At 46.6% G+C, this 14,012-nt stretch overlaps 5 non-coding genes across 5 annotated transcripts; 2 read left to right on the forward strand and 3 right to left on the reverse strand.

The window, feature by feature from the left end:
• Positions 1-1,625: 1,625 nt before the first annotated feature.
• Positions 1,626-1,697, forward strand: TRNAA-UGC (transfer RNA alanine (anticodon UGC)). Its single transcript has one exon. It is a non-coding gene; the product is annotated as a tRNA-Ala (tRNA).
• A 550-nt stretch (positions 1,698-2,247) lies between these two features.
• On the forward strand, positions 2,248-2,320 carry TRNAK-CUU (transfer RNA lysine (anticodon CUU)). Its single transcript has one exon. It is a non-coding gene; the product is annotated as a tRNA-Lys (tRNA).
• A 6,066-nt stretch (positions 2,321-8,386) lies between these two features.
• On the reverse strand, positions 8,387-8,459 carry TRNAV-AAC (transfer RNA valine (anticodon AAC)). Its single transcript has one exon. It is a non-coding gene; the product is annotated as a tRNA-Val (tRNA).
• A 3,432-nt stretch (positions 8,460-11,891) lies between these two features.
• On the reverse strand, positions 11,892-11,964 carry TRNAK-CUU (transfer RNA lysine (anticodon CUU)). Its single transcript has one exon. It is a non-coding gene; the product is annotated as a tRNA-Lys (tRNA).
• Positions 11,965-12,384: 420 nt separating this feature from the next.
• TRNAV-CAC (transfer RNA valine (anticodon CAC)) lies at positions 12,385-12,457 on the reverse strand. The gene has a single exon. It is a non-coding gene; the product is annotated as a tRNA-Val (tRNA).
• Between the last annotated feature and the right edge of the window lie 1,555 nt (positions 12,458-14,012).

Genomic DNA, 14,012 nt, shown 5'->3' on the forward strand with positions numbered 1-14,012 from the left:
ACCTTCCCTGCCCTCTCCTCTGTTGCCTCCTCCTTCCTGACACCCTTCCTAAGCGTCTTCCAGGCCTTCCCCCAGCTCCATGGCCTGCCACCTTTATCTCTTCTCCCCGCCCATGCCCAGTTCTTGGACCTCTGTCTGTACTCAGTCCCTTTGATCTCTTCCACTTTACGGGCCGGGATGACCCTTTCCCTGCTGACACCACAATGCACAACCCTCACCCAGGAGCCGTAGGATGCCTGGCTTCCACATCCAGCTTCAGTGTAGCATCTCCACCTGCACGTTCTAAGAGACATCGCACACTCACCGTTGTTGGCAACTCTACTTCTGATCTGCCCCACCATGTGTTCTTCCCACAGCCTTCCCCACTCCACCCCTTTTAGCAGCAATTTCATCCTTCCAGGTGCTCAGGACAAAACCAGGGAGTCGTCTGTGACTCCAAGAGGCAAAAATTGTACAGACCTCATCCCCAGTCCTCAGCAGGTCCTTGGTCTCTCACTCCCTCCATTGCGGGATCTCCCATGAGCAACAATCTCTCCCCTTCTGTCCCACTGCCCTGCCCTATCTTCTCCACCCAGCTGTGAGAACAGTTCTGTTAAAATGTTATTTTTAAGTCAAATCATGGCCCTCCTCTGCTCAAACCCTCCAGTGGCTGGCTCCCCCATATCAGAGGAAAAGTGGCAGTCTTCACTGTTGGCTAACGCTCTATCCCGTTCTGCATCCCCATCCCTTGCACCAGGCCGCCTCTCTACACCTATCTCTTGCCGCTCTGTCCTGCAGACTTCCTGCCACACGCACCTCCTCGACGTTCCTGCAACACCTCAGAGAGATCCCACCTCAGGGCCTTTGAATTGGCTTTGTCCTCTCGCCTTGGACCTCTCTTCTCCCATCCGCGCGCAAGTCTTGCTTCCCACCTCCTTCAGGTCTTGTTTCAAACACCGCCTTTCTCAGCGGCATCTGCGCACGGGCGCAGCGGACCGCGCTCTCCCGCTCAGCGCCGGCTCCGCTAGCTCCCCGGCATCCGCTTTATCGCGCCGCGCGCGGTCCGAGGGCGGCCTCGGGGCTCCGCGCGCCGCTGGGCCTCGCGTTTTCTAGAGCAACTCTCGGAACCCAGCAGGCAATCCGCAAATTTCTCTTGGATGGAATTAATTTGGACATGGTTCGAAAATCAGATATACAGTGTTTTATACTGAAAAGTGCCTACCCTGAACCCCAGTCCCCTCTCCATCCCAAGAAATTATGAATTATTTTATACAATCATTGTATATTTTACTACAGTTCTCCCTCTTTTTGTTTTATAAACGTAGCATCCTGTGTACTGCCTTCTTTACTTCCCTTTTCGGCTCACAGTTCATTCGGGGCACCGCGTCAAATGACTTCCCCTTCTTTTTCCACGGCTGCCTCCAGGTGTTTACACCGGCCCTCTCCTCTCCCGGGCATCCTTCTATCGAACCCTCGCCCCTGTAGTTATTTAGTAGAAGACCCTGGCAACCCTGGCAATCCTGGCGACGCTGTCTCTTCGAAAGGCCAGCCTTTGGGCTGTCGAACCCTCCGAAGGCCATCAGCCTAGCGGCACCCAGCGACAAGAGACTTCTAGGGAAGCAGAGAAACCACATGTCTCGTGGACAGGGGATGTAGCTCAGTGGTAGAGCGCATGCTTTGCATGTATGAGGCCCCGGGTTCGATCCCCGGCATCTCCAGCGCACAAAGTACGTGCGAGTTTTTACTTTGTTGCGAAATACAGCGTATTCCCACAGCTCTGGGAAAACCCCAGATCGTGAGAGTTTAAAAAAATTTATTTATTGGTTTTATATTGGTTAATAAAATAAAATAGCTTTAAGGTGTACAATTCTATATTACATCTTGTGCGTATCGCATTGCGTGTGTTGCAGGGGTCGACTGCGGCCCTCACCCACTCCTGTCACCTGACTCTGTCTTTTAACTCCAAATTAAAAAATCACAGGGGGAGCGCACCAGAGGCATGACTGGGATGCGCACGTTTTCCCTTCGCTCCGTGCGCTTCCCGGGGATGCAAAAGGGCGAGGTCGCTGGCCAAGGACAACAGAAAACGGACGGAAGTGGAAGGGACGATCAGGCACGATCCGCAGAGTTTCCAGGCTTCCTAGAGCCTTTTAAAGGCCAGATCATTCTCCGAGTAACCTGAACTTCAGACCTTGAACAGAGCCCTGGCAAATCACACCAGGAAGTTAATGCTTGTTAGTAGCAAATGGAGAACAACGTGCCAGGCGCGCCCGGCTAGCTCAGTCGGTAGAGCATGAGACTCTTAATCTCAGGGTCGTGGGTTCGAGCCCCACGTTGGGCGAAGTGCACTTTTTTTCCCCCCCTCCCCTTCAATTTCTAAACGTTTATTCCCTTATCGACCCATCTCTGAAACATAAATAATACAGTGAAAATCTCCTGTGTGTAATATTTTGTTTGGGCTTTTAGTGGTTACGCTCTTGTTCATCGAACAAAATGAATTTTAAAAAGTTATGTAAAATATATATAACGAAATTTACCACTTTCACCATTTTTAAGTGTACAGTTCTGCAGCTTTAAACATATTCACATTCTTGGGTAACCATCACCGCAGTCCACCTCCAAAACTTTTATATCTTCCCCAACTGAAACTCTGGACTCAGTAAACAATTACTTCCCATTCTTTCCTTCCCCCAGCCCCTGTCATTCCACTTTCTGTCTCTTTGAATTTTACTGCTCTAGGTATCTCATATAAAACGAATCATACAATATTTGTCCTTTTGTGACTGGCTTATTTCACTTAGCATAATGCCTACAAGGTTCATTCATGTTGTAGCTTGTGTCAAATTTTCCTTTCTTTTAAGGCTGAATAATAATCCATTGCATGTGTATACTATATTTGTTTATCCACTCATCTATCCATAGGTACTTGGGTTCTTTCCACCTTTTGGCTATTGTGAATAATGCTGCTGTGAACTTGGGTGAACAAATATCCATTCGAGTACCTGCTTTCACTTCTTTTGTGTACATGCTAGAAGTGGAATTTCTGATGATATGCTATTTCTGGGTTTAATTTTTAAAAAACCAGCTGATAGTCACTCTCACCAATCATGAATGAAATTCCTTGTTTCTCCACTGCTTTATTGGCAACAGGCTGCTTTAGTGAAAAATCTAAGCATGTGATTTCCCCCTCCCCCACATCCTTTAAATTGCCAGGGCTCCTCACGGCCTATTCTCTAAGACAATACTGCTCTGGAGAGGCCTGCAGGGCACAGCCTGGCAGGAGAAAGAACCTTCCTTTTCCCACTCACAGGAGCATACTCTGACAAAAAAATTCTGAAGATCACAGTGTCACTCTCGTTTATGGTTTGTAATCTAATTCTATAGGGCAGTCTTATTTTTTTCTTTTCAGGCCTGTTTCTGCAGAGGCCATCATGTTTTCTTCACTTGCAAGCCACAACATCACTGGAAAGGCCTACTCAGTCATTCCTTACTCTGCAAATTTTCTCACTTGCACAGGAAGAATTCAACCAGATATAAGAAATTAAATTTATATACGATTTTTTAGTTGGTTGGTGTCACATGAGGCATATATAAATTCTTAGATCATGCATGTAGTTTGTGAAGCGATATTGCAATAATGATTATATGTAATTTATAAACAAATTATTAATCAACCAGCCACTTGAATATTTTCATTTAAAAATCTCATTGGAAACAGAAAATCATCTCTAAGTTTAATATATTCATGTCTATTTTCTAACAAGTCTAAAAATACTTCAGTGTGAGCTCTTCCTTAAACTGCCGCTGGTTTCCATTTCTAGACTTTAACAAGTCATCGCCCCAGGGTCTGCGTAGCATCAGGCGAGATGGCCCAACCCACATCAAATGCTCACCCCGTTATTTCTATTTCGTTGCCGTTTCTATAGCCTCATGTGGGTTTAAGGATGCAAGTCCTCCAGATAAAAGACAGGTCTCAGTCGTGTGCTGGTGTCCTGGGGAGTGTGAATTTTGGGTAAGGAGAAAGACAAAATGTCACTCAGAGCAACCTTATTCTGGAGGACTGCCTGCAAAAGGAAGAGTGGCCAAAGAGATGACCCAGAATGACCTGCTCCTTCTTTCTGTGTCAGGACCCATTGGCTTAAAATCACTGGATATTTTGGGAAACCCTCTCTGTTGTCATTTGAGATGTTTGGTGTCTAAGGGCGAGGGGGAGGCTTTTGAATATGGAAAAGAATGCAGACTTGTTTTGTGATTAATATTCAATGTATTACAGTTGTAAATGTTCAAGCCTAGTTATTCTTAAGGTTTTCTTAGACAAATACTTTTTTAAATTGTTCAGTTACAGTTGTCCTACATTCCGCCCCCACATTGCTCTCCCCTGCTCTGCCCCCCTCCCCACAACCAAGCCCCCTTGCCCATGGGTCCTCTATACAAGTTCCTTGACTTGCCCTTCCCCTTCTTCTCCTCGTTATCACCCTCTCTCCTCCTCTCTGGTCACCGTCACTTTGTTCTTTATTTCCATGTCTCTGGTTCCATGTCTCTGTCTTGTTTTGTTGGTTAGGTTCCACTTACAGGTGAGAACATATGGTATTTGTCTTTCACCGCCTGGCTTATTTCACTTAGCATAATGCTCTCCAGTTCCATCTATGCTGTCGCAAAGGGTAGGAGTTCCTTCTTTCTTTCTGCTGCACAGTATTCCATTATGTAAATGTACCACAGTTTTTTGACCCACTCATTTACTGATGGGCACTTAAGCTGTTTCCAGCATTTGGTTATTGTGAATAACACTGCTATGGTTATTATTAAAGTTTTAAATCAACTTACAAATATTACTGCTTTTCTTATAAACTAGCAGTTTTTGAAAGAACCCTTTCATTAAATAAGGTGTCATCTTGAACATCTAAGCCATTGGTGATCTTCTCCTAGACATTCAAATGGCAATTACGAACATACCTATCTGAAACCCCATTTAGTGGGAGGAGAGGGAGGCACTGGTTAGGTCATTCAGCTGGAGTGCAGAGCTGATGTCTGAACTTTCATTGCTCCTGTAGACTCCCTGCTTTAACCACCTACCCACAGCATCTGGAAACCCCAGGTGTATTGCTTATTTGCAGTCTTCTGAATGAACCTATGTGCTCATTCATCTGCTCTTCAAAACTCCACATTGAGGTCCTACCGCATTCCTTATTGGCCTGGGAGTCCTCCAAGAATCCAGTGTCTTCCACGCATTTTTCAGTCCACTTGCAAAGAAAAGCAAGTGGTGGAGATGGTGTCATCAGGATACAAAGTCAAAGGAAGTATATAGCTGTGGCACCTTACTCTCCAAGTCCCTGGTCTTTCCTCTGTCCTTGAACCTACCAAGCGCCCTCTTACTTTAGGTATCTTCTCTAATATCTCTGGAAGCCTGGCTCTTTATCTTCCTGCCTCGGTTCATTGCCATCTCTTCTAATAAATCTTTCCTGGCCCATCTCTCTAATGTTGTCATCTGCTTGCCTGCCACTTTATCAGATCACTGTTTCACAGTCTTTACAGCTCTGAGATTTTTGGGTGTTTTTTTTTAATCCTCATCTGAGGATATGATTATTGATCTTTTAGAGAGAGGAAGGGGCAGGGAAAGTGAGGGGGGGGAGATATCCATTGGTTGTCTCCCATGCATGCCCGGACCCAGGATCGAACTGGGATCTAATATGTGCCCTGACTGGGAATTGAACCTTCAATCTGTTGGTGTATGGAGACGACGCTCCAAGCAATTGAGCACCCTCCCAGGGCTGTGGTTATTTTTTGTGTTTACTTGTTTTTTATTTTAATTGCCTATCAGAAGGTAAACAAGAGGGTAAGGACCTAGCCTGTTTCTTACTGCAATGTAATGAATAGATGAAGTTTCCTTTTAATAGTGGCACATTATAGGTTTGTTGGAAATGTCTCATTCATAGTAGGGCCCAAATTCATGGAGTCTGTAGCTATTAATATTATTTCCTAAATTTCAAAGGTCTGCAGAATACCAGAACTACCAGAGGGAAGGGGAGATGGTCAATAGAGTAACTATAGAAGGTTTGTGTTACAGACTCTAGGCTGGACAGGCCCGCTCAGGTAGACGGAAGAAGATACGTGGAGCCTTGAGGATGCTTGACATGCCTTTACTTGGGACAGTCACACAGGCACAAACCCAGATCCAGGGAAATCACACAGGCCACAAAGCCCGTGTCCATACCGCATACAGACCACAAGCCCATGTGGAGGGAGTCACACAGGCCCCAAAGTCCATGTCCAAGTCGGCACCCAACTCCCCACCTTGTCCAAAGCTCCTATCCCTTAAACACTAGCCCTAAACAAAGCAGGCTACAGGCCAGAAAGTGAAGTAACTATCAAGAGCTGCCCATGCGAGCCTACTCAAGGCTACCAGGGCAGTTTATTGCATCCAGGTTCAAGGCCATGAGACCCAGGCTCAAGGCTGTGGGAACACTGCTTTATCAGACTCCTTCAAGGTTGTGAGGAGCTGCTCCCTCCGGTTACCGACGCATCTGGGTGAGGGAGCCAGACCGCCTCCACCTACCCTACAAGGATAGTCTGTGGGATCTGAGGACTATAGAGAACAGGGGCTGTTGGGGGGTAGTGAGAGAGTGGGATTGGGGGGTGGGAAGTGGTGGAGGTAGAGGTAAAACAGGAATTGTGGAAAAAAGAAAATTGAAGCTGGATGTTGTGTACTTGGCATTTCATAACACCATTCTCTTTGTTTCCTAATAAAAAGATTTTTCTAAGTAATACAATTAATTTTTAGTGAGAGATTAAAGAAGCAATGTGTATCTATGAGAAGGGGAAGGGGAACAATTACATTAATTCTGAACAACGTTTCTTCCATCGAGCAGTCATCAGTCTAGTAAGTCATAATAACTGCTTTCTTGTTATCTTTGTTAACAGTTCTTTTGCAAGGCACACGGTTGCTTAGGCCCAGTGAAAAGGTTATTTTGTCTTTTTAACATTCCATAAGGTCCAGGTATAAGACATGCAAGGCAGTTCCTCTGGTGTGGCAGCTCCAGCTGCATTTTCAAGTGGCTTCATCGTTTACAGGATGCAGGTGACCTCACAAGGTTTACCATCGCTGGACTATGCTTTGAGTCATACTTTGTCTACATTTAAGATATATGAAATGTTAAAGAGAATTTGATTTACCACTGTACTTGACTTCCAAATTGGGCAGAAGTTCTGGGAAAGAAGTTGCTTAACCCCGATGTTAAGTCTGCCGCGTCGGGTGCGCAGGAGCGTGCCCCTGGTTTTCCAGGAGTGGACGCAGGCTGCAGCGGAGGGTCCCCACGGGTGTGTCTCGGCTAACAGCTCTCCCGCCAGGGGCGCTGGTGTGCGGGGCCCGCGCGGCGCCGGGCTGCTGCTCTGAGACGCTGGGTGCTTTTTCCCCGTGACTTCCGGCTCCGGCTCCGCAACACACAGCGGGCGTCCCACAGACCCGAGCGAAAAGTGAGGTCGGCGCAGAGGGTGGCTGGTCGGCACACCTCCGGAGAGAATGCGCCGGGCCGCCGCGGAGCGCACAGCGGCAGCAGGAGGGCGGGCAGACGCAGGCTGGGTTCGCCCTGGGCGCCGCGCTCGTGGAGCCGCAGAGACGACTCTACCGAGGGCCGGTGGGCGAGCAGGCTTGCGCCGGGAGCGATTCCAGTCCGACGAGAGAAGCTCAGGCTCTTTCGCGGTGGCCGGATGTCGCGATTGCCGACGGCGCGGGGCGGGAGCGGCCGGGCGCCCCAGGGGGCCGCGGCAGAACCGGCTACTTTCCCGCCGCGCTGGGCCGACTGGAATTTCTCCTGGTGCCCTGTCGCCTTCCCCTGCCCCCGCCTTTCCTCCCCTCCCGTGACGTGTCTGAGCCTCAGTGGCCTCGCGCGGGAGCGGGATTGTTCGGTTCTTCTGAGGGACGCGCCTGCCTCAGGCCCAGACACCCTCCCGCCCCGCTGTCGGTCGTGTGGTTCTTGCGACCGCTTCTACCGTCCTGTAAGAATCTTCTCTCCGGACTCACTTCCGCCATACATTGCCGACTCATTCCTTCTTCCACTTTTTAATATTTCATTTATCGTTGCGTGGCATTCCTGCTTTTTTTTTTTTTTTTTTTTTTTTTTTTTTTTTTGCCTTTTTGCCTTTTTGCCTTTTTATCGGCCTGGATTGCAAGCCCTTTTAAGGCAATTTCTAATAACATAGGCCACTTTCTTTACACCACAAACCCAGAGAGGCCGGGAATAATATCCTGGTTGAAGTGAACTGGTAACGGCTTGGCAAAGACAGCAGCAGGGATAAAACTATAATGAAGTGTTACACACTTGCATGTACATACCCAGGACAAATAACGTAAACGAATTCCCGAATAAAAAGGAACCACTTTAAGAAAAAGTACCCACCGAAACGGCCTTCTTGTTTCCGCCCGGTTTCGAACCGGGGACCTTTCGCGTGTTAGGCGAACGTGATAACCACTACACTACGGAAACACATGTTGTTTTGCTCTTTCCCTGAGTCTTGTGAGGTTTAGATTAGGGCCACCACCCCGGTCTCCCAGTCCCTCCTGCCAGTTCCGAGCCTTTCGATATCATTCTGGAGTGTAAATACATCTGTGTTCTTGGGTACTAATTCTTCTCAAACTGCAGAGCATGACAGTCATGTCCAGTAATAATTTTTAAAAAAAGTGAACAAAAGCAGCGGGCCTCGCAGAAGGGAAAGTAAAATATAGCTTCGGAAATATTCTAAGAAGACCATTGCAGCGTTTAAATCTTCACATAATTTGTGCTCTGTTGACAGTTACAATCTAACGAATTAAAAAACACAAAATACATTCAAAGTATATGAGTTTTGAATGTATTTCGTCAAAATGTAAGTTAAAATAACTATAGAGGAAAAATAATTTTACACATGCTTTTGAAAATAATTACATATTTCTTATAAATTATGTAAAATATCTATTTCAAAATGGGAGATTGGAACGAATGAATATCCAATTTTAAGTCAGTGATATTTAAGTAAAGCTAAAAATGTTATTAGATGAAAATGTAATGAAATATTTTAAGTATTTTATAAAAATAAAACTCATCGATCCTAGCATTTAATGTCCAGAATTAGGATGCTTTAACGCTTGTTATATGTAGATTTGCATATATGCAAATTTAAGAGTAGTATTGATGGTTTAATATTGCAAAATGTTTCCCCGTCTATTATTACTCTTATTCCTGCGGACCTGGGGAGTCAGGGATTGAAGCGGAGACCGAGAACTACCGAGTAGGACTCCCTGCTGAGTCTGTGGCCCGGAAGCCGCTCTCCAGAGCTCAGGCGGGAGGACCTCTTGCCCAGCCTAGTTCGTCACCAGGAGTCTGCAGGCATCTCAATCCACGAATTCTTTACCCCTTTCCCTTAGTAGGCCATAATTTGATTCTGTGGATTTGTACTCCCGACCCCCCTTTTTGCATATTTCGACTCCCTTTGCCTTGGTGGGAGCTTCCACGCTGACTTTCCTCCTCTTCCAACTTCTCTTCCATCTGCCGGAGGCCGGATGGATCCTCGCTCACAGCTGGACCCAACCTCTATCCCCGCATCCGTGGCTCCGGCAATGACCGCTCTCCCGAAGTTTCAAATCCACGTGCCTTGGACGTGTCCTTTAAGACATCTCCCAACCCGTTCAAGGCCGAACTCATTACAGTTGTACCCTTTCTTTGGGGGACTATGTTTCAAGACCCCCAATGGATGCCTGAAACTAGGAACTGTGCTTTTTCCTTTACATACATAAAATACAGTTGGCACATTCAAATTGCCAGCACCAGTACTCTTGGCACTTTAGGGACATCATTAGGTAAGATAAGGTTTATTTGAACATAAACACTGTGACATCTTGACATTCTGATCTGATAACCCAGATGGTTACTAGCTGACTAACCTGGGGTAGCATATACAGCGCGGATACTGTGGACAAAAGGATGATTCATATCGAGGGCCAGAGGGATTGTAATGGCATGAAATTTCATCTTGTTACTCAGAGTGGTCAGCAATTTAAAACTTATGAATTGTTTATTTCTGGAATTTTTCATTTAATATTTTGGGATATTATTAAATATTACAGTTGACCCAGAGTAACTGAAACAGGGGAAAGCAAAACAGCTGATAAAGAAGACTTCTGTACTTCTCTCTCCTCTGTAACTCCATTATTAAATCATCTAAAGCAGAAACCCAGGAGATCCTCTATGGCCCCAGGTACCAACCGTGCATCCAGCTCCTTTACCTGCTGCTGCCTTGCCCTTCGTCAGCTGTCTTTTGTTTGGACTGCGGCAGTCCTTCTAGCCCCTCTCCCTGACACAGCCACACTCCCCTCATACCTCCTGCTCATCATTTCTGAAGCATCACTCTTAAATGGAAATCAGCATGAGTCCCTCTGCCTCTGTGGCCTATCACCACTCAGGATAAAGACCAAAGAATCTGCCAGGATCCCGTGCATTTGCTGAACATCTGAACTGATAAACCTGACTCCTTTGTGCTGAAAGTAGTGTTGGAGGAGGGCACTTCAGAGTAGACCAGGAGGAGAAGTTGCGGTGGAAGCAGTGGAGAGGACAGAGAAGCTGGTATTGTAGTAAAAAGCTCCCAGTAATCCTCAGATTATTGGAAGACAGGGGAGAGAAACTTGTCTTCTATCGTTTCCCTTTAATTAAAAAGTCAGTATGTATAAAGGAATGTTTTACCATCCTAGTGAAGGTGGTAAAAAAAGTTAAAACCCTGAACCCACAATTTGCTATGGAATCCGCTATTGAATTTGCTATTGAAGCCTTTGTACAAGACGAAATGTCAAAGCTCACACTTTGCTAACACAAGGTTTTTTAGGCCCATTTGTTGCAAGATAAGACCAGAGCAACAGTAACTCCCCAGAGGTGCATGAAAGAGGACTGAACTAGCAACTCTGACTATTTTACAAACTCTAACCTATTTCAGTGCAGATTGCCCTCAAGGGGCGTTAGGATACCACCTCCCGAAGTCCCTTTCCCCTCCCCCCACTTCCCACCCTTCTGCCCACGCTTCTTCTATCCTTCGCTCAGCAAGGTTAATAAACAAGCTTTGTATTATCAGCAGCCTTCTCTTGTGGTTTGCTGTGTATGTAGGGAGACTTCTCAAGCCGGAACATAGAAAATGGGCTGTCTAAGGAAAGAGTCAATAAAAGAAATGAATTTCAATTGCAATTCAGGAAAAATTTTGTAACAAGACTGGTAAAGTGAGGATGTTCATGTTAGGTAGGGCGTTCCAAAATAAAGGATATTTTTACAGTCTTTTACATGTGGGGGCAAATATGGAGGCTGGAATGTACGGGGCAACATCTCGCAAAACAGATCGACGCTTAAAGTCGAGAGTAAAGAGGATATACTGAAGATGAGTGTCTCATTACCAAGGGTACCTCTTTTTTGACCTCACCTGGAAAACAGGCGGCGGAGGTGAGAACGCGGAATCTCGACCTCTATATCCCCTAGTAAGGTGCTGGCATATCACGAGGCTACGTTTTAGACTGATGAACGTCCAGGCTAGTGGGTCCCGGAGTCCCACTGCAGCTTCGGGAAGCCACGTATCCTTATTCCCAGCACTTCATGTCCGAGACACCCGGGCGGGTCTTCTGGTAAAACAGAAGGCGCCTGGTCCAACTTGAACGTAGGTAGGCGGACGTGGAATGGCCGCCTGAGGGACAGATTTTGGAATTTGTCCGCCGACACCCAATCCCCGCTCAAATCTCTTAAGGCCTGCGAGGGCTTTAGTGTGGGGTGTAATGCAACTTGAGGTCCTTCGCTCCACTACGGGTGATCACTTTTCTACTTCTGGCTCCCACCGTCCGTGAAGCCTTTGGTGGGAACAGAGAGTTGCTTCTGCAACGAAATACCGTTTCCAAAAAGGTTGACCTTCCGCGCCCAACGTGGGGCTCGAACCCACGACCCTGAGATTAAGAGTCTCATGCTCTACCGACTGAGCTAGCCGGGCGACAGGTGAAAGGGAGTGTTTTGTCTCAAGGGACAAGATTTAGATACAGGGATGCGAACACTTTGAGAATTAACTGTACAACTATCATGGACCGCTTGCTGTGCGCCTAGCTCTGTGCTAGTCACTAGGTTCCTCGACGTGGGAGAGATAGCCCACTGAGCTTCTGAGGGGAAGATTAAAAGATTACTAGCTGCAGTTGGAGACATCAATTTACATTTCGAGCCCTCATTGAGAGCCTGTTGTAAGCTGATTCTCATTTGGTCCCGCTTCAGTCACTGACTCCCTCAAACAGATACGGATAGACATACACAGGCCCTTCTTTCCATGTGACAACCACCTGTCCTCCAGATGCAGGGGTGAAAAAGTGACTGCAAAATGGGTGAAAAAGTGACTGCAAAAATGGACTCCAGATCAAAAGAGTGTTTCCGCCCGGTTTCGAACCGGGGACCTTTCGCGTGTGAGGCGAACGTGATAACCACTACACTACGGAAACTCACCACTTTTCGCCTGGACTGACACCTCCCTGCATCTACTGTTGGCCGTGATTGGTTGGGCTAGAAAGAAGCCCAAGTTACAGCGGGCTCTGGTCGGGTCTTGCGGTCGCACTTCTATGCCACAGTAGGACTCGCAGCTCCTGGAATGGCCTAGTATAGCCCACCCACGAAGACTCGTAGTTTTGGCACCACCCCCTTAGGAAGCACAGGTCCAGTTGGAATTCTCCCGAGGCGGGGGTAAAATTATGCGTGCCCTGCCCTGGCATCACTCAGCGCCAGCAATCACTGGGGAGTCTGTACACGAATTATGGTCCTGTAACTTTCACTGCAGTCTTTTCAAAAAATTAAACGACACAACTTTAAAAAGCATCAAGTATTATTTCTCGCAAAATAATCTATTTGACATAGATGCTTACAGTGACATCTTTACTAATACAGTTCTACATCCCGGATACGATTCTCTCAAGTAAAATCAATACCACAAACCCATTATGAGTTCCTCCTCTGAGACTGGGACCCCATGAAAATAGACCTTGAGCGCGGATTTTGGGAGCGTAGCACGAGTAGTGCACAGCTCGGAAAGTGATGAATGAGAATAGGCATTTAGAGAAAAAAGGTTGGGTTTTGTGTGTGTGTGGGGGGGGTCTGTCTTTAAGGCAATATATTTATTTAGTTCGAAATTCAAAAAATACAGAACCATATACCATATATAGATACCAAAAAGTATCCTTCCTATCTCGGACCCTCGGCATTCCCAGAGAAGCTCTGCTACTATTTTTCCAGAGACAGACGTAGACGATGATGATAACGGGTAGCTAAACCATATTATCTCACTATATGCTAAGCAACATTCTATCGCTTTGTATGATATTAACTCTAATTTCACAATTAAGGATAATAGAAACTATTATCTTTATTTTATGAGTAACCACAGGATTATAAAAATATCAAATACAGTTAACATCCTCCCCTTGTTCCTTTTTTACTGATGGCAGTGCACTTTACACACTGTTGGGTACCTTGCTCTTTTTCACGTAATACATCTTGAAGAAGATTCCTTTTTACAGCTGGAGTGTTTCACTATGTGAATGTGCATGTAATGACTTGCCACTATCCCTTTGCTGATGTGCAGTTAGTAAAAGTTCTTGCAATGCGACAGTGACCGGATGGTAGTTTTTAAAATAGGTGTGGAGACTTCAACTACAGAGCGGAGAAAGGGAAGGGTCTCTGTAACACCCCTCACCCGCACTTCTTCAGGCCCCGTCCACCGACGATCGCCGAGCAACGCTACAAGTCCTCTTACAATAAAGTCTTCTGCCTAGAAGGGCCGGAAATACTTTAGGGCGTTCACCGAGACCCACCCCTCCGCTTCCGGCATCAGCTCTGGGGTCTTCGTTGCAGTCCTCCGTGTGCGGCGATAGGATGGCGCCGGCCGATGTGGTCGTAGCACCTACAGAGGATGACTGCAAAGGCTTCCACTGTCTTCCGAAGTTTACCCCCGGTGGATGGGGGAGGCGCGTAGCCGGTCCTTCTGTTTCGTCTTTGTTTCTCGCT

The sequence above is a fragment of the Pteronotus mesoamericanus genome, unplaced genomic scaffold (genome assembly GCF_021234165.1).
Source record: "Pteronotus mesoamericanus isolate MK-2021 breed Mesoamerican mustached bat unplaced genomic scaffold, CSHL_Meso_final contig_613, whole genome shotgun sequence".
NCBI lineage: Eukaryota > Metazoa > Chordata > Mammalia > Chiroptera > Mormoopidae > Pteronotus > Pteronotus mesoamericanus.